Raw genomic sequence first — 26,484 nt, forward strand, 5'->3', positions numbered from 1 at the left:
CATTTTCAATCCACTGCAGGATGAAGACCTCTCCAGCAACCTTCCAGTGCCTTCTATTTTGAGCACTGGCCGTCCATTTACTACCAAAAACTCATTTATTTCATCTATCCATCTCAACCTTTGTCTTCCAGGTTTTCTTCTAGCTCCTCTTGGGTACCATTCTGTTAATTTCTTAGTCCATCTATCATCATGTCTTCGAGCTATGTGTCCTGCCCAAGACCATTTTAGTTCTTTAGTTTTGATAAGAATGTCCTTCACTTGAGTTTGCTGCCTAATCCATGTTTCTCTTCTTATCTAACAGTCTGATTCCCAGTATAATTCGTTCCATTCTTTGCTGTGTAGTTCTCGGCTTCTCTTCCATTCTTTTGGTGAGTGCCCAAGTTTCACTTCCATATGTCATGGTGGGGAGTACACATTGGTTCATTATTTTACATTTCTGACAAACTGGGATATTGCTCTTTAGTATGTGACTATATTTCCTGAATGCTATCCATCCAAAATTTATTCTTCTCTTGACTTCTAGCCATTTATCATTATTACAGCTAATAACTTGTCCCAGATAAGTATATGACTCCACCTTTTCAATTACTGCTCTTTCAATCATTATTTCCCTTTCTGTGGCATACTTGTTCATCATTACTTTTGTTTTACCCATATTCATCTTTAGAATAAAATCCTTACTAACCGTGCATAACTGATTAAGATTTTCCTCTAATTCTTTGGGATCGTGGCTTATGACCACAATGTCATCTGAAAATCGTAAATGGTTTAGGTACTCTCCGTTCACATTGACTCCTTTCTGCGACCAGTCTAATCTACTGAAAGCTTCCTCAAGGGCAGCAGTAAACAGCTTCGGAGATATTGTGTCTCCTTGTCGAACTCCTTTCTCGATTTTAAATTTCCTACTGTCTTTGTCTAGTCTAATAAAGGAGGTAGCACTCTCATATATTTTCTTCAAAATCATAATATATGGGGTATCTATGCCTTGTCTTTCCAGTGCCTGAAACATTGCCTTATGCTGTATGGAGTCAAATGCCTTTTCATAATCCACAAATGCCAGGCATAATGGTGTTTTATATTCATTTGCTTTCTCCATTAGCTGTGATATTACGTGAAGGTGATCCATTGTTGAGAATCCTGTCCTAAAGCCAGCTTGCACTTTCGGTTGATTCTCATCAAGTATTTTTTTTTCTGTTAGTAATGACCCTTGTGAACAACTTATAGATGTGGGATAACAAGCTAATTGGTCTATAATTTCCAATTTCTGATATATCTCCTTTCTTATGCAGCAAAACTATGATTGCATTATTCCACTGCTTAGGCATCACACCTTTTCTAATGCACTTTGCAAAGAGCTTTGCCAGTTTCTGTATCACGTCTCTTCCTCCCAATTTTAACAACTCTACAGTAACTTCATCTTCCACCAGGGCTTTCTGATTCTTCATTTTCTTCAATGCATTTTCTACCTCATCAGGAAGAATGTCGGGTATGTCATATGTGTTGCTACTTTGCAATCCATCTTTCCCACTGCTGGCATCATTCCCTTGCTCCTTGTATAATTCTCTATAGTAGTCTTCTGCTATTTGAATTATGCCTTCTCTGCTGTTTATAAGTAAACCATTGCTATTCTTCAGTTTCAGTATCATTTGTCTTTCTGTATTACTGCTCATGGCTGCTGAATTAAGTCCTTTGTTTTCCCTTAATGCCTGTTCTACTTTTCTTGTGTTAGATCTTCTTATGTCCTCTCTAATGGCTTTGCATAACTCAGTATACTCAATTTTCTCCCTGTCAGTGTTTTTTTTGCTCTTCATTTGTCGTCTTCGGTTCATCATGACAAGTGTTTCTTGACTAATTTTTTCTTCTTTGGATTTCTTTTTCCCTATAGGTTTCTTGGGCTTTATCCCTTTCAGAAAGTTGTAATATTCCTCGTCGTTATCTTGGTCCTGAGCAGTCTGCAGAAGCTCAAACTTGTTCTTAAGTTCCAGTACATACTGCTTTTTGTCCTCCTCTGTTATCTCAAAGATCTTTGTATTATTTACTCGATGTATTATTTACATCTATATCAAGTGTACATCTTACCATTCTGTGATCACTTCCAACATTTACCTTATTCAGGAAGGTAACATCATTCACAATATATCTTCTGTTAGTGAGGATGAAGTCTATTTCATTAGTTGTTAATCCATTTGGACTCTTCCATGTCCACTTTCTGTTCACCCTTTTCTTGAAAAAAGGGTTCATTACTGACAGTCCTTGAGATTCTGAAAATTCCACAAGTCTTTCACCTCTTTTATTTCTTTCACCAATTTCAAAATTTCCTACGCTGTTTTGCCTTTTTCCAACCTTGGCATTGAAGTCCCCCATAATAATAATAGTGTAGTGGGTTTTCTGCTCATCTAGAAGACTCAATTTCGGCGTACATTTCTTCAACCTCTTCATCATCGTGGCTCGATGTTGGTGCATAAATCATTATAATCTTTAGCTTGTACCTCTTAGAAATCTTGAGTATTAGTCTTGATGTACTTTTGAACTCCAAAATGTTGTTTTTAAAATCTTTATGGACCAGAAACCCAACTCCACCTTCACTCCTTTCACTGTTTCCATTGGTGTACAGCAGATTTCCACTTGATAAACTTATAAGTGATTCATTTCTTCTTCTTGTTTCAGCCAAACTGATGATATTCCAATTCACATTTTCTAATTCCTTTTCCAGCTCTAATATCCTGTCTTCATCAATGAGTGATCTTATGTTATAACAGGCCAAGTTCAGTTTCCATCAGTTATATCATTCATATCTTGTGGACCAAAGTGATTCATCCCTCTCCTTCTAGTGTTAACAAATCTCAAGAAGTCTTTGCTACTTTCTTTTGCATTTCTTAGCTTCCTAACTCATTTGTGACTTGATTTCACTTACTATTTATACTTACTGTAAATTTATATATCCTCTGATTTAAATGCATCTCATGCATTTTTCTTCACTAGTCTCATTAATTCATCTAGTCTATTTAGGAGGTGAAATCTCCTAAATACACAATTAGCTATGCTGTACTGTTTGGTAAATAGCCAATCCAAGCTTTGACAATTTCGCCAAATTTTCTTAAACATAACTAGAAAATGGCTGGTGCCAGAAAATGGAATGCCAGAGTGTTCCAATTAAAAGGTATGATGGAATCTATCTTGCTTATTTTTAAGGTTTAGGCTATTTGTAGTGAAATATGGAAATTTTTAATTTTATGCTAAAGTGAAACACATATCATCATTTAGATTTTACAATTTCTAAATTTAAATTTTGCCTAATCAACTGCTTTTTTCACAATGGAAAAGTTGTTCTCTATCTTCTCAGTTTAGTCAAAAATTGTCTTCTTTGTACTTCTGAAATGAATGCAAACCAATTTTATTTGAAGAACAAAACAAAGAATAGGTTTATTTAATGATCAACCTTACGTGACATTTAGCTATAGCATGTAGCTGACTATATAAGGGCAGTTAGTGTTGCATCTCTTCACACTACAACTGCATTTTTTGTTTGTTTGTTTGTTTTTTGGTTCAAATAAAATCGGTTTATATTTGTTCAAAAGTACACAGGTGACAATTTTAAACTAAACTGAGAGTGAGGCTTTGAGATTTTTAAACTAAACTGAGACTTTCCCACCGAGACAACAGCAGCTGATTAGGCAAAATTTAAATTCAATTCAAAAATTGTGCATTGTAAAGGTAGAGCTTATTCGATTTTAACATCAAATTCAAAATTTCATCACAAACATGACAAAAAATGTCCAGTCAACAAACAGCCTAAACCTAAGAGTAAACGAGATAGATTCCAGTATGTTTTAATTGAAAAACTCTGTATTATAAGGTATTATAAAATATTTCTCTTTATTCTAAATGAAATAAATTATCATAAAGATTGGTTAGTTGGCTGGCTTTTATCAGGTTTTTCCTAGCATTGTGACTACCCTGGTTACAATCTGCTAACCCATATGGTTTATTATTGTAACGTGTTTATACAAGTGAGTTCATGGCTGATTTGTATGTTTTACTAGCTGAAAAACTCTGTGAGTTTTTCGACTGGTAAAACATACAATATAGTCTTAAAGACAATTCATAACCCACAATATTTCCATGAACCACAATTATACAGGAGAAGAATGAGAAACTTTAGCTATAAACTATATGGTGCTTATAACTTTCCACAGCAAAAATAAACTGCAGTCAATCACAAGAAATCATAACAATGAGATTATTTAATTTTCAATCATCAGACATCATTAACCCCGGGGGCTCACATCTGGTGAGTATGGGCTTGGCACACCCAGGGTCCTGAGCTGGATATCATCATTCTTCCCTTTCTTGGTGATTCCCTTCTACTTTTGACTCTCTCTCTCTCTCTCTCTCTCTCTCTCTCAGGGCTACTCGGGAACTTTTTTTTTTTTCCTGGTGCAGCATAAGCCTCAGGCTTCCTTGCATCATATGGATAATAATAATAATAATCATTACAATTGCCTACAGAAGGACCAATTAAATCTTTCTGTGTTATAAGATATATTTCACTACAAACTTCTGCTATTCAAATTTCCTCAAAAATTTAACTGGCCCCTATCTCAACTGTAAAATGTGCTAAGGGCAATCACCATTTGGGTGATAACATTTTGATAATCATCACATTTACATGTTAATAAATGTGCATAAATTATTCATGTAAACTGTGTAAAATAAAAGATGTAAATAAAGATGCAAGTTATTTTGACCATTTTTCCTACAAAGAAAGTATTCTACTTTTTAAATATTCTTCTATCCTGTTTGTTCCAACATTTCCAATATCTCCCTGGTCTTTAGAATATTAATCATGTAAAGCGAGTGCACATGCACCCAAAAGCAACATAACTGCAGAGTTTTAAGCCAATATTATTTAGATGTAAATAGTATGGCAACATATGTTCATAATGCTTGTTTTCATACAAAATGAAAAATTTAATTTGCTTTGGAATTGTTATTCTACATATATAAAAAACAATATGAGAATGAAAATCTCCAGAATTTTAAGTAACATATATTTTTTTTTGAATAGCCAAATCTGTTTTCAATTTTTCATGTTTACATATACACTAACGGTTGAGATTTAACCTTTGACCTCTTGTGCCTTTAAAAGGAACATGTGATCACATGGCATCTGACAAATGCAGTTTATTCCCTCATTTTGTCATTTTTCGCTTTTTTTTTTTTTTTTATCAAGCTGAAAATGGCAAAAATTGCAACTTACAAAATTTATTTCACTTTTTCATTGGAGCTGTAGGCATTTTTCATACATTCTATTAACAGACCCTGTTACTGAATTCCCAGCTTTTCATCAGAAAAATAACCTTTGATTAAAAAAAAGGGGGGGGGGAATTATCAGAAAAATGTATACAGCAGGTAAAAAGAGCCAAATTATAATATGCAATTGGTGCAGTAATCTGCAATTTATATTCCACCACCCTTTGGGGTGGTTTAATATAAATTGCTCCCCGCCATGGGGAGCAATTTGTTTATGAGCAATGTTTGTGAGCAATGTTCCAACAATAAATTGTCCATCTCCGTCGTTGTCTTCCAGGTTTTCTTCTAGCTCCTCTTGGGTACCATTCTGTTATTTTCTTAGTTCATCTATCATCATATCTTCAAGCTATGTGTCCTGCACAAGACCATTTTAGTTCTTGAGTTTTGATAAGGATGTCCTTTACTTGAGTTTGTTGCCTAATCCGTATGTTTCTCTTCTTATCTAACAGTCTGATTTCCAATATAATTTGTTCCATTCTTCGCTATGTAGTTCTCAGCTTCTCTTCCATTCTTTTGGTGAGTGCCCAAATTTCACTTCCATAAGTCATAGTGGGGAGTATACATTGGTTTAGCATTAGCATTAGTAGAAGCATATGATGCAAGAAAGCAAGCTTATGCAGCATCAGCCAAAAAAAAAAAAAAAACCCCTTCCGCTTCACCCCTCCATTCGTTCAAAATACCTGTCCAGCTGAGCCTTAAATTTATTTAGGCTATCAACTTCCACAAGAAGGGTGGAAGTCGGTTCTACAAACCAACTACACGGTGGCTAAAGGCAAATTTCCGCACATCTATCCTACATCTGTCTTTCCTCAATTTGAATTTATGCCCTCTCAGGTGATTATTCTGAGCAAGAGGCAGTATCCCATCAGCATTGAGCACGCTCAAACCATTCAAGGCTTTGTACACCTCTATCAGATCACCTCGCCGGTGCCTAGTCTCCAGACACTGTAATTTGCAAAACTTAAGCCTTTCTTCGTAAGAGCAACCCTTCGTTCAGTTCACTAACCTTGTTGCCCTTCTCTGTACTCGTTCCAGCAGCTCTATATCCTTCTTGAAATGAGGCCTCCAAACCTGTATACAGTACTCAAGGTGCAGCCTGACCATTGCCTTATACAAGGAAATAATCACCTCCCTATCCCTGCTAGAAATATTCCTGTATATCATTGATAAAACACCATGAGCTACTCTTGCAGACCGTCTGCACTGCTCAGAGAACTTCATATCTGCCTGCACAATTACCCCCGGGGTCCTTTTCATTCTCTACCACTGTCAGTGTAGTACCACAGGGTTGATACATTGCTCTGGGGTTGCTGTTTCCCATATGTAGTACTTTACATTTGTCAATGTTAAACTTCATTTGCCACCTCTCAACCCATCTGCTCAACCTTTCCAGATCCTGTTACAGCATAATAGCGTCAGTAGCATCCTTAACAACCCTGCCAACCTTTGTATCATCTGCAAACTTGGACATTAAGCTTGATATACCATCATCAATATTATTTATAAATACAGAAAACAACAATGGACCTAACCCTGAACCCTGAGGGACTCCACTAAAAACATTAGTCTACGATGAGCAGTGTCCATTAATTACCACTCTGTCTTCTGCCACTCAACAATCCCTATATCCATAGCAACAATTTGCCACCAATGCCACACTGCTCCAATTTGTGCAGCAGTCTTCCATGTGCAACAGTATCAAAAGCCTTTCTAAGATCCAAATATATAATATCAAAGTTATTCCCTCCATCCAATTCTTTTGTGACCACATCATAGTATCCAATCAAATTGGTCAGGCAAGACCTTCCCTTAACAAAACCATACTGTGTCTGAGCTATAACTGAATTCTTGTCAAGATAATCCTGCAGTGCTTCTTTAACCAGTGCTTCCATTAATTTTCCTGGAACAGAAGTTAAACTAACAGGTCTATAATTACTTGTGTCAGTCTTTGATCCTCGTTTGTGAATTGGGGTTACATTTGCACATCTCCAGTCTGTGGGTACCTCCCCTGAGTCCAAGGAAGCTCTCAAAATTATGGCTAACAGATTGCTTACCTCCTTTAATATAAATGGATAGATCCCATCCACCCCAGGAGCCTTTCTTGTATTTATCTTCAACAATTTCTCCTCCACTTGACCTCAATTATTACAAGATCATCTAGCTCACTGCCAGTGTTTACTTCAAATATGGTATTCCCCTTCCTGAATAACTCCTCATGTGTGAATGTAGATGCAAAATATTGATTTAGTTTGTTAGCTACCTGAGTAGGATCATGAACAGTTGAATGATCGATATTAAGTGGACCAATCTGATTCATCCCCTTCCTTCTAGAGATTACATAAGTAAACAACTCTTTGCTGTTTTTCTTTACATCCCTTGCCAAAGGTTTTTCATAATCTGCCTTCGCCTGCCTAACCTCCTTTGTAACTTGGTTACAGATCAACTTATATCTATCATAGGCTTCTGTGTCACATGTTAATTTATATGTATCCTATGCATTTTTCTTCCCTGCCATCTGTCTCATTAGCTCATCTGACATCCATTTAGGCCTGAACCTTGAACAATATTTCTTAGTTGGTATATAAAGCCTAGTAGCTTCCAAGATAAGTTCTTTGAATGCTTCCCATTTTGAGTTTGCTGTTGGTAACATCATCAGTTGGTCCCACTGTACAGAATTTAAATACTGTCTCAGACCATCGTAGTCGCCTTTAAGAAAGCAATAATCCTTCCCTTTACCCCTGATGGTAGTTACCTCCTTGAGTAAATCCCACTTCAGCACACTGTGATCACTGCCAACTAGTGGTTCCTATATCTGCAGATTATGCAGATATAGCATGCAGATGATGGTCTGAGAATACTGTCTCAGACCATCGTAGTCGCCTTTACGAAAGCAATAATCCTTCCCTTTACCCCTGATGGTAGTTACCTCCTTGAGTAAATCCCACTTCAGCACACTGTGATCACTGCCAACTAGTGGTTCCTATATCTGCAGATTCTTAATGCATGAAGAATCACTACTGATAATCAAATCAAGAGTACTGCTCAATCTAGCTGCCTCCCGAACATGCTGATTTAGAAAACAATCATCCAATAAATCCACAAAAGCCTTGCTAGTGTGTGATTGACCAACCCACAAATTCCAGTAAATATCTAGGAAATTAAAATCCCCCATTATAAGACTCTCTGATTTACTGGCCCACTCTATTTCCCTGTACAGTTTCTTATTATACGCATCAGAGTCATTAGACCTATAGCACACTCCTACTCTCAATTTTGATCTCCCAATGCTTATGTCACACCAAACTGACTTGACACTGCACTGTCCAGCGATGTCGACTGGCTTCACCTCCTTGGATTTTATGTGTTTCTTAACTAATAGCATAACCCCTCCTTCCTTCCTTCCTATCCTGTCTATCCTTTCTGTAGACGTTGTCCCCAAATTCCAGTTCTGCATTACTTATATCTGTGTGATACCACGTCTCTGATATCCCAACAATATCCGCCTTTGATGCTTAGAGCAATACCTCAAATTCATCAAATTTATTTACCAAACTCCTAGCATTGGTGTACATGCAAGTATACATGCACCTGTTCTTTTTCTTAGCTACCCTAACACAACCCATGTGTTTACTTGTACCCCAATGACTCCCAGCAGTCTCTGAAATATCCTGCATCTTATTTTCCAAGCTGCTGCTCATTCCAATAGAAGCAGTGCAAGAATCACTTTCACCTCTGCCAGTGGCTACTGTTAATCTATTAGTCCTTGTATCCCCCCAATCTAGCAGTTTTCCGACTCACCTAACACTGCCTCGATAGCATCAGCAAACATTCTTGCACCCTTTCTATTTAAGTGTATCCCATCCCTGTAGAAGCAGTCTCTCCTGTTAACAAGAGATTTATTTTACGTTTATTTTACGTTATTATTTTAGTTATTTTATATTTTACGTTTCAGACAAAAGCTGGGATATTGCTCCTTAGTACGTGACTATATTTCCTGAATGCTATCCATCCAAAATTTATTCTTCTCTTGACTTCCAGCCATTTATCATTATTACAGCTAATAACTTGTCCCAGATAAGCATATGACTCGAGCTTTTCAATTGCTGCTCCTTCAATCATTATATCCCTTTCTGTGGCATTCTTGTTTATCATTACTTTTGTTTTAGCCATATTCATCTTTAATCTAAATAATTTGGGCAGATGGGCTAAGAAATGGCAACTGATGTTTAACCTTGACAAATGCAAAGTACTGCATATGGGTAGAAGTAACCCCAGAGAAACGTACCAACTGTGTGGTACTACACTTAAGGTGGTAGAAAATGAAAAAGACCTGGGAGTAATTGTGCAGTCGGATATGAAGTTTTCTGAGCAATGCAGACTGGTGCCAGGGCAGGTCATGGGGTTTTGTCAATGATATATAGGAATTTTGCTAGCAGGGAGAAGGAGGTGATTGTCCCTCTGTATAATGCAATGGTCAGGCCAAGCCTTGAATACTAAATACAGGTCTGGAGGCCTCATTTTAGGAAGGATGTAGATTTACTTGAGCGTGTACAAAGAAGGGCAACAAGATTGGTGAGGGGAATGAAGGGATCCTCTTACCAAGAGAGGCTCAAGTTCTGCAAATTGCAGTTGCTGGAGACTAGGCACCTGTGTGGTGATCTGATTGAGGTGTATAAGGCCTTGAATGGGTTGAGCACGCTGAATACTGATGGGATCCTTCCACTTGTTCAGATTACGAACCTAAGGGGGCATAAATTAAAATTAAGAAAGGACAGATGTAGAATAGATGTGCAGAAATTTGCCTTTAGCCAGTGGGTAGTTAATTGCTGGAACAAACTTCCATCTCTCGTTGTGGAAGTTGAAAGGTTAAATAAATTTAAGGAGGAACTGGACAGACATTTGGAGGGAATGATGCGATTTTTTTTTTTTTTTTTTGGCTGATGCTGCATAAGCTCATACATTTGCTTTCTTGCATCACATGTCACTACTACTACTACTACTACTACAAAATCCTTACTAACTCTGCATAACTGAATAAGATTTTCCTCTAATTCTTTGGGATCGTGGCCTATGACCACAATGTCATCTGCAAATCGTAAATGGTTTAGGTACTCTCCATTGACACTGACTCCTTTCTACAACCAGTCTAATCTGAAAGCTTCCTCAAGGGCAGCTGTTAACAACTTTGGAGATATTGTGTCTCCTTGTCGAACTCCTTTCTCAATTTTAAATGTCCTACTGTCTTTGTCTAGTCTAATAAAGGATGTAGCGTTCTGATATATTTTCTTCAAAATCATAACGTATGGGGCCGACCGGGCTAGCCGGGTGGGTAAAGTGCCTGCCTGGCAAACCAAAGGTCAAGGGTTCGAATTCCGCCTCAAGCTTGGATCAAAGTACTGCAAAAACCTTGGGAGGTGCATTATGGCCACAGAAGCCGATGCGCCAACAACTAACAAAAAAAAAAAAAAAAAAAATTTTTTTAAAAATAACATATGGGTTATCTATGCTTTGTCTTTCCAGTGCCCGAAACATTGCCTTATGCTGTACGGAATCAAATGCCTTTTCATAATTCACAAATGCCAGGCATAATGGTGTTTTATTTTCATTTGCTTTCTCCATTAGCTGTGATATTACACGATGATGATCCATAGTTGAGAATCCTGTCCTAAAGCCAGCTTGCTCTTTTGGTTGATTCTCATCAAATATTCTTTCTTATCTGTCAGTAATGACCCTTATGAACAACTTGTAAATGTAGGATAACAAGCTAATTGGTCTATAATTTCCAATTTCTGATTTATCTCCTTTCTTATGCAGCAAAACTATGATTGTATTCTTCCACTCCTTAGGCATCACATTTTCTAATGCATTTTGTGAAGAGCTTTGCCAGTTTCTGTATCACTTCTCTTCCATCCAATTTTAACAACTCTACAGTAACTTCATCTTCGCCCGGGGTTTCTAATTCTTCATTTTCTTCAACGCATGTTCTACCTCATCAGTAAGGATATCGGGTATGTCATACGTGCTAATAATTTGCGATTGATCTTCCCCACTGCTGGCATCATTCCCTCACTCCTTGTATAATTCTCTATAGTAGTCTTCTGCTATTTGAATTATGCCTTCTCTGCTGTTTATAAGTACACCATCACTCTTCTTCAGTTTCAGTATCATTTGTTGTTGTTATGGAGGCTTAATGGCACATAAGCTGCTAAGGCTATAATGTGCCTATTCACTTATTATATTAAAACATGAGTTTTCCATAAATCAGAAATAATTAAAAAGCCCAGTTTGCCTGAGAAAGTCAAAAAATTCAGAAATATTAGCCTTATCACCAATCAGGTTTTCAAGAGTAATTGGTTTATGTAGATTAACCAGTGAGATCAAGGATGAAGTTCTGGCTTGTTTATAATAGGAGCAGACAATAAGAATATGTTTTACAGTCAAATTGTTAAAACATGAAACATGTTAAAACATGTTAGAACAATGTGTACATTGTGGTGGATCATCTCCTCTCAGTAAATGAAGGTGGGTCAGATGTGTATGTCCTATTCTTGCCCTTGAGAGGACTACTACTTCTCGTATCGATGTACGGACACTGGAGCGCCAAATTTTCGGGTCTTGTTTAAACTGAAAGAGTTTATTATTAGTCTGAGAGTGCCACAGTGCTGTCCATTGTGATAGGCAAGCAGCATGAATGGTTAGTGCATAATCTGATGCTGGAACAGGGATGTTGGTTAGATCTAAGGTAGTTGGATTTTTTGCAGCTTTATCGGCCAGTTCATTTCCTAAAATACCGGAATGTGCTGGAATCCAGCAAAAAGTGACCTGTTGATTGGGTTCTTTAATTTGCAGTAATAAGCTTCTGATTTCATCTATAACAGGGTGAACTTTATCTGAGGAATTACATAACGACATGATTGAGCTGAGGGAATCAGTGTAAATAACAGATTTTAAGGAACAGTTAGAATGAAGATTTTCTAAAGCTAGTTTTATTGCGTATAACTCAGCAGAAAATATACTAAATTCTGATGGAAGGGAAGCTGATACAATTGTATTTGGAAACACTGCAGCTGCTCCAACATTTGAATTAGATTTAGAGCCATCTGTATAAATTGGAGAGAAATCAGAATATCTTTGAATGTGAACTGCGTGAATTTGGTTGATATTTGTTGCTTGCAAGGAATTCTTTCTCCATTAACAGAGGTAAGTGTCACAGATTGGAAGAGAAGGAGGAGTCCATGGAGGTTGAGTATAAGTTGCTACCTGCTTTACGGAATGGATAGAAATATTCCAAACTTGCACCAGTTCAAGAAGGCGAAGACCAGCTGGTTTTACTATGCTAGGTTTGTTTCTGTATAGGGTTTCTAACAGTGGGTTAAAAAGGTATGACCGAATGGGATGAGAGGCACAACTTTGTATCTTGACAGCATATTTCAGTAACAGTGTTTTCCTGCATAAAGTTAGTGGGGGCTCATGAGCATCAATGTAGAGACTATGTACTGGCTTCGTTCTGAATGCACCTATTGCAATTCTCAAAGCACTGTGCTGAATGGGATCAAGCCAGCGTAATGCACTCTTTCTGGCAGAACATAGATTGGAGCACCATAATCGAGACGAGATCTGATTAATGCCCTGTATAACCGAAGAAGTGAGGTACGATCTGCACCCCATGTTTGGGCAGATAAAGCTCTGAGTATGTTTAACTTTTTTAGACATGAAGTTCGTACATTTTTAATATGATCTAGGAAATTTAACTTATTGTCAAGGGTTAATCCTAGAAATCGGATGTTGCTGGTGACCGGGACAAAGACGTTAGAAATTTGAAGTTCAGGATCTGGATGAAGTTTGCGTTGTCTACAGAAATGGATGGCAACTGTTTTCTGCTGCGAGAGCTGATAGCCGTTGAGGCTCGCCCATTGTTGAATTTTATTAAGTGATATCTGAAGCTGTCTTTCAATAGACCTCATGTTTTGAGAATGACAAGAGATGGAAAGGTCATCTGCATAAAGGTAAGTCTCAATTGTATTTGGAAGCTGCTTAGTAATAGAATCTATTCTCAGAGCAAAAAGAGTGGCACTCAGTACTGATCCCTGTGGGACACTTTCTTCCTGGATGAAAGTTGGGGAAAGGGCATGTTGATATCGAACTTGAAATGATCTAGTATGTAGAAAGTTCTGAATGAATATAGGAAGATTGCCTCGTAGTCCGAGAAGGTAAAGATCACTAAGTATACCATACCGCCAGGTGGTATCAAAAGCCTTCTCTATGTCTATTGAAACCATTACTAGATGTTCATGTTTGACAAAAGCATTACGGATGGCAAATTCGGCCTTGACCATAAGATCTAAGCATGATCTGTTTGGACGAAAGCCATATTGACTATGGCTCATTAGATGTTCCGACTCAATGATCCAGACGAGTCTTCTGTGGATAATTTTCTCAAGGATTTTACTGAGGCAGCTTGAGAGAGATATGGGTCTATAGCTATTTGGGTTGGATGGATCTTTTCCAGGCTTCAGGAATGCCAAAATTGTAGAGTGATGCCAAGATGCTGGAAAAACATTTTCTAAAAATATGCGATTGTAAAAGACCAGGAGGCAGCGCAGAGCTTTGTCATCAAGATGTTGTAGCATGACATAATAAATCCCATCTGGCCCAGCAGCACCATTGTAAGCTGTTCTAATGACATGTAAAAGTTCAGAATATTGCAGAGGTTTGTTATATGTGAGAAGACGGGTAGTTTGAAAATGAATAGCATGCTTTTCTTTAGTGTTTTTAATTCTTTGGAATGAGGTAGTATAGGCTGACGTTGCTGAGATTTCTGCAAAAGTATTGCCTAAAGCATTAGCTATATCTACAGGATTAGAGAGATCTTTCCCATTCCAGGAGAGGATTGGAGAAGGTATGGTAGGAAACTTACCAGACAGCTGTCTAATTTTTTTCCATATTATTTTGGGATCGGTATTTCTGTGAAAACTGGATGCAAAACGGGTCCAGGATTCTTTCTTTGCTTTCTTTTGTATGAAGCGTGCTTTTGCCCTTAATTTCTTATAATTAAGGAGATTGACTGTGCTCGGACATTTCCGAAACAAATTCCAGGCTTTATTTTTTGCTCTCTTTGCTGTGGTGCATTTATCATTCCACCAGTAATTATAATGCTTTCGGCCCGGTGGATTTGATATTGGTATTGTGTCTTTAGCCACATTTAGAAGATGCGACGTGATGTAATCTGTCACATCATCAATGTGCTGGAGGCGGATTTTTTCCTTGTCGAGGTCAATTGATGATTGAAATTTTGCCCAGTCTGCTCGGACAAATTTCCACTTTCTGCAGGGTTGAATTGAAGGAGTCTTTGCTTTCAGAAAGTTGCATACTATTGGGAAGTGGTCACTGCCCATGGGATCGTTTATTACATGCCACTCTATGGCTGGGACTAGTACTGGTGAACAAATTGAGAGATCTATTGCTGAGGTGTGTCCTGTTGGAAGCTGTACGTGTGTCGGTGCACCTGTATTGAGTATAGTGAGATTTAGTGCATCCAAAAAACTTTCAATTAGTCGGCCTCGTCTATCCAATTTAGGAGAGCCCCATAATGGGTGGTGCCCGTTAAAGTCTCCTAATGTACAGAGAGGTGGAGGTATCTGTATAAAGAGGTCTTCAAGATCTTTTAAAGAGTTAGTACAGTTTGGCGGTAGGTATATTGAGACTAGTGTTACTGCACTATGGAGAATTATACAAACAGCAACAGCTTCTATTTTAGTTTGGAGTGGGATATGTTTAGTTGGGATCTTTGAATTTACTAGGATTGCCACACCACCATGGGCAGCGCTAGCGGTATTTCGATCTCTTCGATAAATGCAATAGTTCTTTATCGAAGGAGAAATTTGTGTGGTTATGTAAGTTTCCTGTAAACAAAAGGCAACCGGAGAATATTGATTAATTAGGTATTGAATATCGTCTGTGTTGGAACGAAAGCCTCTGCAATTCCATTGTAAGATGCTGTGGTTCATTTTGGTTTAGTTGAGGATGATTCATCTGACTGTTTTTTGTTTGAGGAGGATTTTTTTCGGTCTCTTTTCGGGAAGGTAGGGCGACCGGTATCCATAGTATCGTTTGCGTGAAGTTCTAGTATTGGTTCTTCATGATCTGGGTTTACATCTACTTCCATACTACCAGTGGATGATTCAGGTTTATTGTTGTGTTTAGTAGTTTTTAGTTTTTCTTTGTCATGCGGGACTGTCCGAGTCTCAACTGGGATACTGATTGGAGTGTTGGTCGATTCACTGATTTTAATTTGATGTGTGTCTTTGACAGGGTTTGATAATGAGTTTTTAACCCAGTTAGCTAGAGATGTGCAGGGAGGTATGGATACATCTGTTTGAGCTGCTGTTGAATTAAAGCTTCGAGTGTGAGCTGCATATGAACGACTGGGCATGGTCGATATAACCTGTCTGCGTGCCTCGGGGTACGTAACTTTGTGCTCTATTTTATATTTTTGGATTTTCTTCCCCGTTTTCCACATTTCACAAGATTTGGAAAAGGCTGGGTGATTTTCTTTGCAGTTGGGACAAATGGGACTTGAGGCTGAACAGTCTGTTTGTGTATGCTCCTTGGAACCACAAATTGGACAAATGGCATCACCTCTACATGCTTGTTGCGAATGTCCATATTTTTGGCATTTAAAGCAACGTAGAGGATTAGGTATGTAAGGCCGTATTCGGCAGTTTAAATAGCCAGCTTTTACTGAGAATGGCAAATCTGGGTTCTGAATGTTAAAATTATGGATCGGGTTGGAACAAGATTTCCATCTTTTTTGGTTTTTATACGTTTTGCACTAATTACTTTTTGATTGCCCAGTTCCTGTACTAATTCCTCTTCAGATACTGTAATCAGGTCCCACTCTGTGATGACACCTTTTGACGAGTTTAACGTATTGTGGGGAGTGATAGATACGGGTAGCCCAGCAAAGGTTGTTGTTTTAAGCAGCCATTCTGAATGTTTTGAGGAGGCTGTTTCGATTAGGTCTCCGGATTGCAGACATTTAACCATTTTCGGTGTACCAGCAATGGATTCCAAAAATCTTTGGATGACAAATGGTGATAATTTGCCAACAGGCTGGTTGGAGAGCGAATGTATTACAAGGAAGTTTGGCATCTCATTGCTCTGCACTTCTATTTGGAGCCTTTTTGGTTGGTTTAGGTCATCATCATTTGGTATGTCTGGCCTTGAATTTGAAGGCTCTAGTGGTGGATAGTCATTTATATCCATCGTTACTCCTTTTCGCCCTGGAGGATAACTTTTCCCCCAGGTTACCGGCCCCGCCACGGGGAGGTAGGAGCAGTGCCGCTCAGAGGCCAAGCGGTTGAAGTGTTAGTTAATTAGTAAAAATATAAATAGAGGAAAATGTAAAGAAAGGTGTATTTCCTTCCTGTGTTCTACTTTTTACTTTTCAAGTATAGAACTGTTTTTAAAGTAAAACTGTTTATAGAAATGTGAACGTAAAATATAATTTCAATCGCTAATCAAGAGCACTTTATAAATCGCAAGAATATAGCTTGGCCTCGAAATACGCTTGGCACCCGGGGCCAGTATCATTTGTCTTTCTGTATTACTGCTCATGGCTGCTGATTTAAGTCCTTTGTTTTCCCTTAATGCCTGTTCTACTTTTCTTGTGTTAGATCTTCTTATGTCCTCTCCGAGCCTTTTTCTAATGGCTTTGCATAACTCAGTATACTCAATTTTCTGCTTGTCAGTGTTTACCTTGTTCTTCATTTGTCGTCTTCGGTTCATCACGACAAGTGTTTCTTGACTAATTTTTTCTTCTTCTTCTTCTTCTTTGGATTTCTTTTTACTTATAGGTTTCTTGGGCTTCATCACTTTCAGAAAGTTGTAATATTCCTTGTCGATATCTTGGTCCTGAGCAATCTGCAGAAGCTCAAACTTGTTCTTAAGTTCCAGTACATACTGCTTTTTCTCCTCTTCTGCTATCTCAAAGACCTTTGTATTATTTACTCGAGTCAGTTTTTTCCTTTCTTTCCTTGCATCTATATCAAGTGTGCATCTTACCACCACTCCAACATTTACCTTGTTCAGGATAGTAACATCATTCACGATATATCTTCTATTAATGAGGATGAAGTTGAATTCATTAGTTGTTAATGCATTTGGGATCTTCCATGTCCACTTTCTGTTCACCCTTTTCTTGAAAAAAGTGTTCATTACTGACAGTCCTCGAGATTCTGCAAATTCCACATCTTTCACCTCTTTCATCAATTCCAAAATTTCCTATAGTTCCCCTTCCTGCACTGTTTTGTCTCTTTCCAACTTAAGCATTAAATTCCCCATAAACCATAGTGTAGTGGGTTTTCCGCTTGTCTAGAAGACTCTTAATTTCTGTGTACATTTCTTCAAATTCTTCATCACCATGGCTCGATGTTGGTGCATAAATCATTATAACCTTTAGCTTGAACTCTTAGAAATCCCGAGTAGTAGTCTTGATGCCCTTGGTGATGTACTTTTGAATTCCAAAATGTTGTTTTTTATATCTTTATGGACCAGAAAGCCAACTCCACCTTCGCTCCTTTCACTGTTTTCATTGGTGTATAGCAGATTTCCATTTGATAAACTTATAAGTGATTCATTTCTTCTTCTTGTTTCAGCCAGACCAATAATATTCCAATTCACATTTTCTAATTCCTTTTCGAGCTCTAATATCCTGTCTTCACTGATCACTCATCGGTGAAAACAGGATATTACAGAAACTGAACTTGGCCTGTTACATTGTAACAGGCCAAGTTCAGTTTCTGTGCATGGCAGCCTGGTCGTACCCAGAGATTCTTAGCACCCTCTGCTTCCACTCTGTTCCTCTCACTGCCATAAGAGGGGGAGTGAAAGCTGCTGGGGACTGAGGGCCATTTGTTTCGTCGTGCTGTCGGGTTTGGTCTTTTCCTCTTCATGCCGACCAGGCATCTTGAAGAGAACCACTCTACACGTTCGTTGCCACCTAAGTGACGTAACAAGACTTACCATCAAGAAGGTGCGCACGAGTGGATTTTGGGGAGGCAGGCCAACTGGACTTCTCCTAAATCTCCTGAAATAGAAAGATATTGGATCCATCTGTGTTTTAGACTGAGTGTCTGATAACACACATAATGCCTGTTCCCCTCTAACCCTTACAGTATTCATATGTATATAAATATTATTTATATATATTACTGTAGTATCTGGAAAATGTACTAGCATACTGAGTAGAGTTACTGTGTTTGCAGTTTAGTATTCAGGTTCAGTGCTATAGGGCTCAATTTCTTTTTAATTAAGCTAAATGAGATGTCTAGAACTAGAGCAACAAACCATATGACTAGAACATTGAAGATACCTTGGCAAAGGGGGAGTAATTTCCAAGGTTGTTTTCCTATGAACAAAGACCTTTCTGAATGCACCGTCTATGCGTGGTATGTATGCAAACTTACATATGATGTAGAGATACATGTGTGTACTAAATGTACAGTGTAACGATTTTAGGAAGGCTTAGTATTTTATAGGACAAATTTCAGTACTTGAAGAAAATGTTTCTTGCCCTTGAGAGAATTAAATTGGGGGGGGGCTCGAGCACTCAGCTGCCCACCTTAACATTACAGCCCATCTTCAAGCATCTGGCTCGACAAAAGGATCACCAAAAGCAAGTGGTGATCCTTTTGTGGTGACTGCTCTCTGGGAAAGAGGAGCATTTTAAGCAATAAGAATATGTGGAATATAACCAGCATGTGTCTGCTGGAGGCAAAGGTTGGCAATATTGATAAACAACATCATGTTTTAAAAGCACAAAAGGTGACACTGCTATTAAGGATGTTAAACGTCATCATTCTGAAGCTTCGCTTTATAAGTATGAGGTGGTTGCCAAAAAGCAATGAATTAGGGCTGTAGGATCTCTGGTGCCATGGCACATTATACCTTCATGGGACCCAAGGCAAAATGGAATTTGGGGGGCCCCATCAACATTAAATATTGAGTGACTAGAACATTGAAGATACCTTGGCAAAGGGGGGAGTAATTTCCAAGGTTGTTTTCCTATGAATCAAGACCTTTCTTTAAACTCTTCATGGTGATGAAGAGTTTAAAAGACCTTTCTTTAAACTCTTCATCACCATGGCTCGATGCATAAATCGTTGGTGCATAAATCATTATAACCTTTAGCTTGAACTCTTAGAAATCCTGAGTAGTAGTCTTGACAACCTTGGTGATGTACTTTTGGTATGTTATTCTACAAGCAAAAAAGATTTTGGGCACAATGCCCAAAATCTTTTTTGCTTGCAGAATAACATGCCACCACCTAGTGCAATGCAACATTAAAATGTAAAAAACTACTCCTTACAATAATGCATCTGAGAACCTCACAACCTTAAGGACCTGAAGCAACAACATTCCTGTCAAGCTAGCCTTGACAGTATCTTAATAATTAACTCTTTGCAAGTCTGCTACAACATACAAGTAGAAGCCAAAATGCTCAAGTGATCCAAAGAGTGGATGGGTGAAATAAGAAGAGTGAGTGTTTTTTTTTTTTTTTTTTTTTTTATGGCTGATGCTATATAATCTTGCTTTCTTGCATCATGTGCCTTTGCTAATGCTATAAATTTTGACAAACAGATTTCAAAGTGGTTTTAAAATCTTTCTAGTGATAACAGTGAAGAGAAAGAGAGAAGTCAGAGTGCACAAATTTTTCATCTATGTAAAGTGACCAGATCCTTAGCATTCCAATGGGAGAGATCTAATGGGGGTGATTTTTCGACCAGAAACAATATACTTTTTTTTAAATTCTTATATATAAAAAATATCACATACAAAATATAAATTAAATACATTGACTTCTTTGAACTAAACTTATAAAATAAAATATCATACTTCTTTTAAAAAAAAAAACAAATATATATATATATACAGTATACATATATATATATATATATTTTTTTTTGTACAGAAATGCTGAAGTTCAGTATGTACCCCTCATGTTACACTTCATAACAAACAGAAGGTTGTGTAAAGTATGTGAACTGGGAAAAACAATTGTAATTAGAAGGGAAAAACCAGTTATTAGAGGGGTGATGTTTTTAATCAATTTTCATTTCTGTTTAGTGAAAAAAGGTTAGGTTTTTTTCTGAGAAATAATAATAATAATACATACTTTTAACAATAAAAACATGAACATGAAAATTAAAATAATATAATTAAATATATTTTTCTGCTGATTGAATTTTTCTTAATAATTCTTCATTATTTGCTATTTCTTTCACTATTTTTTCACAAGCAATTTCTTTGCTATTTCTTTCTAAATCCTTCACAAGAATTAGCAAAATTGCACTTAACTTTTAGTATTGCTTTTGGAGTTTCCACGGTCAGCTATGTTTTTGTTGACGTCCACAGCTTATTTACTTTCGAAAAAAACTTTCTGCTGTACCACTGGTTCCTGGCAAACATAATGCAAATCATTTGCATTGTTTCCATTAAGTATGGAGGCTACATGTCCAATCCGGGACATTTTCTGGGTCAGTTTGCAGTGTGAGGCAAACGAATGAAATCCAGGACATCTGGTCACTATGGTCTGATCTATGGAAAATTTGTGCATGTAACATGACTCAAGCATTTGCAAATTTCAGAAATTCTCATGTTAAGCAATTTTTTTCCTTCCCCTTTTATTAAAACAGAATGTCTTCCTGGATTTTTAAGAAAGAATTATGTTGTTGGATTTTTAGGAGCATTAGCAACTAAGGCCATATTGCTCCGGGATATGCGATGGTCATTCTCTGACCTTTCCGCATCCTCCGTATTTGGTGGTGACGGGCTGAAACCTCGGTCTAATCAAGAAGCGTGTGTTATGCACTGCTGCTCCTACCCACCTGGCTACGGTGGCGCCTAAGAAAGAATTAATTATAATTTATTTTTATTTTATTTGAAGTACATTGTAGTTAACAATGTATTTCTGTAAGTGTGTGTGTGTGCTCATTTTATATATGCTAATAATAAAATGTTTTTTTTTTTAACGCGGTACTAAAATATTCTCTGTTTTTCGCTTTATAACTGATAAGCATTCACATGCACGCTGGTTTCAATTTCATTTCTCGTTACATAGGCAAATTTTTGTATTTTAACATGAACAAAAAAGGGGGGAGGAAGAGTCTAACGGGTCTATCAGGCGATACGTTACCATTTGACTTCCTGAAAATCGAACGTTAGTGGTCAAAAGTAAATGAATCGTGAATAATGCTGAATCTCACCTAATTAATTAAGACAGTATCAAAAAATATCAAAACACGACATATTTATATAGTGAAGGTCAAATTAAATACTTAAAGAATCAAAACACAGCTTAGTACAATCACTCCTTGATCTATAACAAGCAGATATCTAAATAAAACATATGCTGAATACTTCGAAAAACTTATTTCAAGGGTACTATCTGTCAAATAAACAACACCAAAACAACAACCACATGGTTAAGCTACCATATTCAATAAGACCTAAAAAGCGCCACCATGGTGAAAATAAAAACTTCGAAAACCCCACCACGTCGATTTATTTTGTCAGTAGCATTAGAAGTAGTAAAAGCAGTAGCAAATGCCGCAAGGAAACAAACATACAGCAGCGGACAAAAAAACTGCATCACCTTAAAAAAGGTAACATGTGTAGCGAAACGTATAAGATATTGTTTGATTACGGTCACTTTGTTTGTCGCAAAGCAGAGGTATTGCATCAGATAACGCTTTTAGTGCAATCAGACAGTAATTGCAACGCTATTGCATCAGCCGTTTCTTAAATACAGCGCTGGATGGATATACGGAGGTGTTTTGCGGAGGTGTAAGCATGGCTCCATATGTTCAGTTGACATCAAGAAAAAAAAGTGTAGCTGTTGCTCTGTTTCAGGAAGGGCATTCTGCGTGCACTGTCTCTGCTAAAATTGGCTGCCACCAGTCAACAGTATCCCGGATGCTGAAATTAAAGCGTGAAACCGGTGATGTGAAGAGAAGACCTGGATCAGACCGTAATAGAGTGACTATGCCTTACCAAGATCGATATTTCAAACGGCTATGCCTTCGTAATCGGCATGCTAGTGCTCCTGATATAAAACTGGACTTTGAGTTGGCCTCTCGTGTTTTTGAAACAAGTGCATGAACTATCCAAAGACGGCTTTCAGAATGTAGTCTGCATTCCTTTCTGCCAAAGAAGAAGCGTTTGTTGACCCAACAAATGAGGAAGAAGCGACTTGCTTATGCTAAAACGCATTTTCATGAACAAAAGAGCACTGGGACACCGTCCGTCATCTTTTCTGACGAATCGAAATTCAACCTGCATTGGTCTAAATCCACCTATTTATATTGTGTGTAACATCCACGCCGGAATTACCACAGGCCTGGAAGAGAGAGAGAGAGAGAGAGAGAGAGAGAGAGAGAGAGAGAGAGAGAGAGAGAGAGAGAGAGAGAGACTGTAATATTTATGTTGTGCAAAATGCGTGTGTTCACTTTGTATCTAGGCCACTAGCCTCCAGACAGCAGCCAACACCTGAATAACTGCTAACTAGTGCTCATCCCAAGGTATGTAGAACATGGGTCTAATACACTGGTGTGTGTGTGTGTGTGTGTGCGTGTGTGTGTGTGTGTGTGTGTGTGTGTGTGTGTGTGTGTGTGTGTGTGTGTGTGTGTGTGTGTGTGTGTGTGTGTGTGTGTGTGTGTGTGTGTGTGTGTGCTAACACCACAAATATGGCGCACCCAATAGTAGAAGTGCCAGACCAAAGGGTACCCGCAATCCCATTGCTAAGGTGCCCACTCCTAGAAGCCTGCAAAATAAATAAAAAATAATAATAATAAATATAAATATAATAAAAACATTTAAATAAATAACGGAAAAAATAAAAATAATAATAAATAAATATATATATTTATTTTAAAAAATAATAAAAAGAATGAAAAAAAAAATATATATATATTTTTTTTTTTTTTTTTTTTGTGAACTCCAAACATGAGAAGTATTAGAACCTATAGTACTTTATATATACAGGGTGATTCACTACCAGTGCGACAAACTTGCAGGAGGTGCAGGGGGCACAAAGACGAATCGGAATCACATAACATCGCAGGCTCCGAAATGCCTTCGTCATGCCGTAGAGGACGTTGAACCGGAGGTCGCGTGAACAGCGATCCCGCTGGAAGTCAGCATTTGCGAACCGGTTCCCGAGGCAATAGGATGGACGAGTATTCAAACGTTGAACTGGCCGACCTGCACCTCGCGTATCGAGCTGCGGACTGTAACGGGTGCGCCGCTCTGCGCTTGTACCAGGAAGGTTTCCCGCACAGGCGTGCTCCTCTTCATACGATTTGCGCACGTGTGCACAGAAGATTATGTGAGACTGGTTGTTTCACGAGAGGTACAATGAATCGAGAGCGAACGACGAGGACGCCAGACAATGAGGAGAATGTCGTACGTCTTGCAGAAGGCAATCCGAGTACGAGTACTCGAGCGATAGGCCAACGATTGAGTATTTCCCAATCCACTGTATGTAGGATACTGTCAACAAACCAAATAAGTTCATGCCATCTGCAACGCGTCCAATCATTGGAGCCTGCGGATTATCCACTCCGGAGGACTTTTGCTACTTGGTTTCTTCAACAGAAACGGTTCGCAAATGCTGACTTCCAGCGGGATCGCTGTTCACGCGACCTCCCGTTCAACGTCCTGTACCGCATGACGAAGCCATTTCGGACCCTGCAATGCTATGTGATTTCGATTCGTCTTTGTGTCCCCTACACCTCCTGCAAGTTTGTCGCACTGGTAGCGAATCACCCTGTATATAAATAAAACAAATAACAAAAAAAAAAAATTCTAAACCGGCATGAGCAAAATTCCCCCCATCAGCTGCCGTCCCTAGTGCCAGCGAAAAAAAAAAAAAAAACAAGCGAGTTTGTTACCGATAGAATAGAGTGCAGAAAGTGTAGAACAAATTCACAGTCGGTGCACAGTATCGGGGGAAATAAAAAAAAAATAAATAAAGTGATAATTAAAAAAAAACCGTGAGGGGGAGGGAGAGTTATAGAACGAACCCTCAGCATACAATTAAAAATAATAATAATAATAAATAAATAAATCTATAGGTAATTAGCTAAAATCAGTTATTATAGGAATTCGCTTTCTTTTTGTAAAAGCCTTTCTACAAAATTCTTTAAGACCAAAAAGTAATCTGGAGTTAACATTACCTAAGTTTCAGACTCTCTACCAAAATTTGGTATCAAAGATCTTAATGTATAATTATACGTTTCACAAATGGAACAGCCATATAGTACATGATCCGACGTTTCCAGCATACCACATGGAAGACTGCTCCAAAATTGGAGCAGTGCAGCATTGGAGGCAAATTTCTGCTATGGATAAAGCGATGGTTGAGTGGGAGAAGATAGAGAGTGGTAATCAATGGACACTGCTCTTCGTGGACTAATGTTATTATTTGAGTGCCCCAGGGTTCAGTGTTGGGTCCATTGTTGTTTTCTGTATTCATCAATGATATTGATGATGGTATATCAGGCTTAATGTTCAAGTTTCCAGACGTTACAAAGGTCGGCACGGTTGTTAATGACTGTACGCTGCTGCAACAGGATCTAGAAAAGTTGAACAAATGGGCTGAGAGGTGGCAATTGAAGTTTAACATTGACAAATGTAAAGTACTGCATATGGAAAGCAGTAACCCCAGAGTAACGTATCAACTGTATGGTACTACACTGACAGTGGTAGAGAGTGAGAAGGAACTGGGGGTAATTGTGCAGGCAGATATGAGTTTTCTGAGCAGTACAGGGAGTCTGTAGGAGTAGCTCATGGTGTCTTGTCGATTATATATAGGAATTTTTCTAGCAGGGATAAGGAGTTGATTATACCCTTGTATAAGGCAATGGTCAGGTCACAATTTCAGTACTGTATACAGGTCTGGAGGCCTCATTTTACGAAAAATGTAGAGCTGTTGGAACGAGTACAGAGAAGGGAAACAAGATTAGTGAATGGAACAAAGGGTTGCTCTTACGAAAAAAGGCTTAAGTTTTGCAAATTGCAGTGTCCGGAGACTAGGCACCTGTGAGTGGTCTGATTGAGGTGTATAAAGCCTTGAATGGTTTGATCATGCTCAATGCTGATGGGATTCTTCCTCTTGCTCAGAGTAATCGTCTAAGAGGGCATAAATTCTAATTGCAATTGTAGGATAGATGTGCAGAAGTCTGCTGGCAGGCGGTTGATTGCTGGAAAAAACATCCATCTGTCGTTGTAGAAGTTGATAGCTTAAACAGATTCAAGGCAGAATTGGACAATTCTGCTGTTATGCTGTAAACAGATTCAAGGCAGGTTTATGTGCAAGGACGACCAGATGGTTCGAGAAATTCACAAGATAAAAACAATTCATGCTTGCTAGAAGCTTGATTGAAGTGTTTAAAGGGATTGAGTAAACATGATGATGATAGTTTTTTTGGCCCTTCCCAAGCAACACACACACACACACACACACACACACACACACACACACACACACACACACACACACACACACACACACACACACACACACACACACACACACACACACACACACACACACACACACACACACACACACACACACACACACACACACACACACACACACACACACACACACACACACACACAAGGAGCATAAACTTAAATTGATAAAGTATGGTTTCAGGATAAATGTTCCTATATTTGGTTTCAGTCATATAACTAACAAAAGTTGTTGTGGAAGGTGGAAGCGAATAAATTAAATGAAAGATTAGAAGAATTATTAGATGAGATGGATATGTGAGACGGTAAGCGTTTTTTTTTTTTTTTTCTTGGCTGATGAGATAGAGAGACTATAAGAAACAACAGCATATTCAGCAGTCACTGGAATGAACTCCAATTACTTAAACCATGTTTACTTATCAGCGTTAGAATTAGTAGAGGTATACGATGCAAAAAAGCAAGCATATACAACATCAGCCAAAAAAAACCCTTCCCACTTTGTCCATCTATTCGCTCCAAACGTTTGTCCAGTTTTTCCTTAAATTTATTTAAGCTATCGATTTCCACATCAACAGGTGGAAGTTTATTACAACAAAAATCCCCAGGGGCTCACATCTGGTGAGTATGGGCTTG

This window comes from Mastigoproctus giganteus, chromosome 1 (genome assembly GCF_048544385.1).
Source record: "Mastigoproctus giganteus isolate SK-2022 chromosome 1, ASM4854438v1, whole genome shotgun sequence".
In the NCBI taxonomy this organism is placed as follows: Eukaryota; Metazoa; Arthropoda; class Arachnida; order Uropygi; family Thelyphonidae; genus Mastigoproctus; species Mastigoproctus giganteus.